The sequence below is a fragment of the Salmo salar genome, chromosome 17, assembly GCF_965601325.2.
Source record: "Salmo salar chromosome 17, fSalSal1, whole genome shotgun sequence".
Lineage (NCBI taxonomy): Eukaryota > Metazoa > Chordata > Actinopteri > Salmoniformes > Salmonidae > Salmo > Salmo salar.
Genome location: NC_138307.1, coordinates 76500748 through 76506618, shown reverse-complemented (window position 1 = coordinate 76506618; position 5871 = coordinate 76500748). Strand labels below are relative to the sequence as shown.

Here is a 5871-nt window from a genome sequence, read left to right as displayed (position 1 = left end):
TCTACCAAAATCTACTATTGTGTACCTCAGCAGCGCTTCCCTTCCTCCTCTTCTTTTCTACATGTGTCTATTAAGGTTTTCAAAACTTCAGAGTTTCCTACCTGTACCGGAACGCTGCTCCTGAACACTGTCATGTCTTCCAACCTTGAGGACCCACGGGTCAAATACCCCTCTCTGTCTGTCTGTATGGATGGACTAGTGACCAATGGGTGTGAGTGGTGGAGCAGGTCAGTTAGTCAATAACTACTACAGTAGTGACAACCCACCACGAGTCAGAAAGGGAAACAGTCATGTTGACCTAAATAAATCTGACCCTACCACATCCCCTCATCCCCTTACCCTCACCCTTCTTCTCACCCTCACCCCTCCTTTTACCCTCACCCCCTCCCCTTACCCTCACCCCTCCCCTTACCCTCACCCCTCCCCTTACCCTCACCCCTCCCCTTACCCTCACCCTTCTTCTTACCCTCACCCCTCCCCTTACCCTCACCCCTCCCCTTACCCTCACCCCCTCCCCTTACCCTTCCCCTTCCCCTCACCCCTCCCCTTACACTCACCCCCTCCCCTTACCCTCACCTGTCCTCCTCTACCTGTACCCTCCCTGATCCTTACATCTGACCCTGGTCTATACCTGTCTTCCTCTACCTGAACCCTCCCTGATCCTTACATCTGTCCCTGTTCTATACCTGTCTTCCTCTTCCTGTACCCTCCCTGATCCTTACATCTGACCCTGGTCTATACCTGTCCTCCTCTACCTGTACCCTCCCTGATCCTTATATCTGACCCTGGTCTATACCTGTCTTCCTCTACCTGTACCCTCCCTGATCCTTACATCTGACCCTGGTCTATACCTGTCCTCCTCTACCTGAACCCTCCCTGATCCTTACATCTGACCCTGTTCTATACCTGTCCTCCTCTACCCTTACCCTCCCTGATCCTTACATCTGACCCTGGTCTATACCTGTCTTCCTCTACCTGAACCCTCCCTGATCCTTACATCTGTCCCTGTTCTATACCTGTCCTCCTCTACCTGTACCCTCCCTGATCCTTACATCTGACCCTGGTCTATACCTGTTTTCCTGTATCCTCCCTGATCCTTACATCTGACCCTGTTCTATACCTGTCTTCCTCTACCTGTACCCTCCCTGATCCTTACATCTGACCCTGTTCTATACCTGTCCTCCTCTACCTGTATCCTCCTGATCCTTACATCTGACCCTGTTCTATACCTGTCTTCCTCTACCTGTATCCTCCCTGATCCTTACATCTGACCCTGTTCTATACCTGTCCTCCTCTACCTGAACCCTCCCTGATCCTTACATCTGACCCTGTTCTATACCTGTCCTCCTCTTCCTGTACCCTCCCTGATCCTTACATCTGACCCTGTTCTATACCTGTCCTCCTCTACCTGAACCCTCCCTGATCCTTACATCTGACCCTGTTCTATACCTGTCTTCCTCTACCTGTACCCTCCCTGATCCTTACATCTGACCCTGTTCTATACCTGTCCTCCTCTACCTGAACCCTCCCTGATCCTTACATCTGACCCTGGTCTATACCTGTCTTCCTCTACCTGTACCCTCCCTGATCCTTACATCTGACCCTGTTCTATACCTGTCCTCCTCTACCTGTACCCTCCCTGATCCTTACATCTGACCCTGGTCTATACCTGTTTTCCTGTATCCTCCCTGATCCTTACATCTGACCCTGTTCTATACCTGTCTTCCTCTACCTGTACCCTCCCTGATCCTTACATCTGACCCTGGTCTATACCTGTCCTCCTCTACCTGAACCCTCCCTGATCCTTACATCTGACCCTGTTCTATACCTGTCTTCCTCTACCTGAACCCTCCCTGATCCTTACATTTGACCCTGTTCTATACCTGTCTTCCTCTTCCTGTATCCTCCCTGATCCTTACATCTGACCCTGGTCTATACCTGTTTTCCTGTATCCTCCCTGATCCTTACATCTGACCCTGTTCTATACCTGTCTTCCTCTACCTGTACCCTCCCTGATCCTTACATCTGACCCTGGTCTATACCTGTCCTCCTCTACCTGAACCCTCCCTGATCCTTACATCTGACCCTGTTCTATACCTGTCTTCCTCTACCTGAACCCTCCCTGATCCTTACATTTGACCCTGTTCTATACCTGTCTTCCTCTACCGGTACCCTCCCTGATCCTTACATCTGACCCTGTTCTATACCTGTCTTCCTCTACCTGAACCCTCCCTGATCCTTACATCTGACCCTGGTCTATACCTGTTTTCCTGTATCCTCCCTGATCCTTACATCTGACCCTGTTCTATACCTGTCCTCCTCTACCTGTACCCTCCCTGATCCTTACATCTGACCCTGGTCTATACCTGTCTTCCTCTACCTGTACCCTCCCTGATCCTTACATCTGACCCTGGTCTATACCTGTCCTCCTCTACCTGAACCCTCCCTGATCCTTACATCTGACCCTGTTCTATACCTGTCCTCCTCTACCTGTATCCTCCCTGATCCTTACATCTGACCCTGTTCTATACCTGTCCTCCTCTACCTGAACCCTCCCTGATCCTTACATCTGACCCTGTTCTATACCTGTCTTCCTCTACCTGTACCCTCCCTGATCCTTACATCTGACCCTGTTCTATACCTGTCTTCCTCTACCTGTACCCTCCCTGATCCTTACATCTGACCCTGTTCTATACCTGTATTCCTCTTCCTGTATCCTCCCTGATCCTTATATCTGACCCTGTTCTATACCTGTCTTACTCTACCTGTACCCTCCCTGATCCTTACATCTGACCCTGGTCTATACCTGACCTCCTCTACCTGTACCCTCCCTGATCCTTACATCTGACACTGGTCTATACCTGTCCTCCTCTACCTGAACCCTCCCTGATCCTTACATCTGACCCTGTTCTATACCTGTCCTCCTCTACCTGAACCCTCCCTGATCCTTACATTTGACCCTGGTCTATACCTGTCTTCCTCTTCCTGTATCCTCCCTGATCCTTACATCTAACCCTGGTCTATACCTGTCTTCCTCTTCCTGTACCCTCCCTGGTCCTTACATCTGACCCTGGTCTATACCTGTCTTCCTCTTCCTGTACCCTCCCTGATCCTTACATCTGACCCTGGTCTATACCTGTCTTCCTCTACCTGTACCCTCCCTGATCCTTACATCTGACACTGGTCTATACCTGTCCTCCTCTACCTGAACCCTCCCTGATCCTTACATCTGACCCTGTTCTATACCTGTCTTCCTCTACCTGAACCCTCCCTGATCCTTACATTTCACCCTGGTCTATACCTGTCTTCCTCTTCCTGTACCCTCCCTGATCCTTACATCTGACCCTGGTCTATACCTGTCCTCCTCTACCTGTACCCTCCCTGATCCTTACATCTGACCCTGTTCTATACCTGTCTTCCTCTACCTGAACCCTCCCTGATCCTTACATTTCACCCTGGTCTATACCTGTCTTCCTCTTCCTGTACCCTCCCTGATCCTTACATCTGACACTGGTCTATACCTGTCCTCCTCTACCTGAACCCTCCCTGATCCTTACATCTGACCCTGTTCTATACCTGTCTTCCTCTACCTGAACCCTCCCTGATCCTTACATTTCACCCTGGTCTATACCTGTCTTCCTCTTCCTGTACCCTCCCTGATCCTTACATCTGACCCTGTTCTATACCTGTCCTCCTCTACCTGAACCCTCCCTGATCCTTACATCTGACCCTGTTCTATACCTGTCCTCCTCTACCTATATCCTCCCTGATCCTTACATCTGTCCCTGTTCTATACCTGTCCTCCTCTACCTGAACCCTCCCTGATCCTTAGATCTGACCCTGGTCTATACCTGTCTTCCTCTACCTGTACCCTCCCTGATCCTTACATCTGACCCTGTTCTATACCTGTCCTCCTCTACCTGTACCCTCCCTGATCCTTACATCTGACCCTGTTCTATACCTGTCTTCCTCTACCTGTACCCTCCCTGATCCTTACATCTGACCCTGTTCTATACCTGTCTTCCTCTTCCTGTATCCTCCCTGATCCTTATATCTTACCCTGTTCTATACCTGTCTTACTCTACCTGTACCCTCCCTGATCCTTACATCTGACCCTGGTCTATACCTGACCTCCTCTACCTGTACCCTCCCTGATCCTTACATCTGACACTGGTCTATACCTGTCCTCCTCTACCTGAACCCTCCCTGATCCTTACATCTGACCCTGTTCTATACCTGTCCTCCTCTACCTGAACCCTCCCTGATCCTTACATTTGACCCTGGTCTATACCTGTCTTCCTCTTCCTGTATCCTCCCTGATCCTTACATCTGACCCTGGTCTATACCTGTCTTCCTCTTCCTGTACCCTCCCTGATCCTTACATCTGACCCTGGTCTATACCTGTCTTCCTCTACCTGTTCCCTCCCTGATCCTTACATCTGACCCTGTTCTATACCTGTCTTCCTCTACCTGAACCCTCCCTGATCCTTACATCTGACCCTGGTCTATACCTGTCTTCCTCTTCCTGTACCCTCCCTGATCCTTACATCTGACCCTGGTCTATACATGTCTTCCTCTACCTGTACCCTCCCTGATCCTTACATCTGACACTGGTCTATACCTGTCCTCCTCTACCTGAACCCTCCCTGATCCTTACATCTGACCCTGTTCTATACCTGTCTTCCTCTACCTGAACCCTCCCTGATCCTTACATTTCACCCTGGTCTATACCTGTCTTCCTCTTCCTGTACCCTCCCTGATCTTTACATCTGACCCTGGTCTATACCTGTCTTCCTCTACCTGTACCCTCCCTGATCCTTACATCTGACACTGGTCTATACCTGTCTTCCCCTACCTGAACCCTCCCTGATCCTTACATCTGACCCTGTTCTATACCTGTCTTCCTCTACCTGTACCCTCCCTGATCCTTACATCTGACCCTGTTCTATCCCTGTCCTCCTCTACCTGAACCCTCCCTGATCCTTACATCTGACCCTGGTCTATACCTGTCTTCCTCTTCTGGTATCCTCTGTTGTGTCTATGGCATCATAGAATTGAAGACTGTTATTTTATCAAATCAATTCTTTTTAATTATTATTACCTGATTAAACTAATCATTTAAATGTAATTAACTAGGAAGTCGGGGCACCAAGGAAAAACTTCAGATTACAAAGTTATAATTTTCCTATTATAACTCTTCAGATATTTTAATATCTGATTAATTAGTCTTCAAATTAATGAATTATTCTTTACCTTTACGGTAGTCTCATTCCGAACGTCGTAAATCGTTGGTTATCTGCACAAACCCAGCCATTACTATGAATCATCCATACATCAATTGTCTTAATCATTTATTTACTAAGTATCTAAATAATCACAGAAATTCATGAACAAACAAACAGTAGATATGGTTACAAGGAAATGATAGGGGAGGTTCCCTAGTGGGCTAAGCCGATATGACGGCTTGGTGGACAAAGGGAAGTGGGTGTGGACTGAGGAGGGCGGGAAAGACAAGTCACTACACAGTTGATAATTATACTGATATAAATGCTAAGCCTTTGCACATGAATGCTCACTCATTCGGGAATAATTGCAATCAATATATACTGCTCAAAAAAATAAAGGGAACACTAAAATAACACATCCTAGATCTGAATGAATGAAATAATCTTATTAAATACTTTTTTCTTTACATAGTTGAATGTGCTGACAACAAAATCACACAAAAATAATCTATGGAAATCCAATTTATCAACCCATGGAGGTCTGGATTTGGAGTCACACTCAAAATTAAAGTGGAAAACCACACTACAGTCTGATCCAACTTTGATGTAATGTCCTTAAAACAAGTCAAAATGAGGCTCAGTAGTG

The 5871-nt window shown here is 47.8% G+C and overlaps 1 protein-coding gene across 4 annotated transcripts in view; it reads right to left on the bottom strand.

Annotated features, from left to right (window-relative positions):
- LOC123723660 (thymidine phosphorylase) overlaps window positions 1-187 on the bottom strand; it is a 5140-nt gene extending 4953 nt beyond the window's left edge. For 3 of the 4 annotated variants that reach the window (XM_082964152.1, XM_082964149.1, XM_082964153.1), the window contains exon 1: window positions 102-187. The gene's annotated coding sequence lies outside the window, so the exon portion shown is untranslated. Of the gene's footprint in view, window positions 1-25; window positions 45-101 lie in introns of those variants that run through there. The other variant, XM_082964150.1, reaches the window with a different exon arrangement.
- Between the last annotated feature and the right edge of the window lie 5684 nt (window positions 188-5871).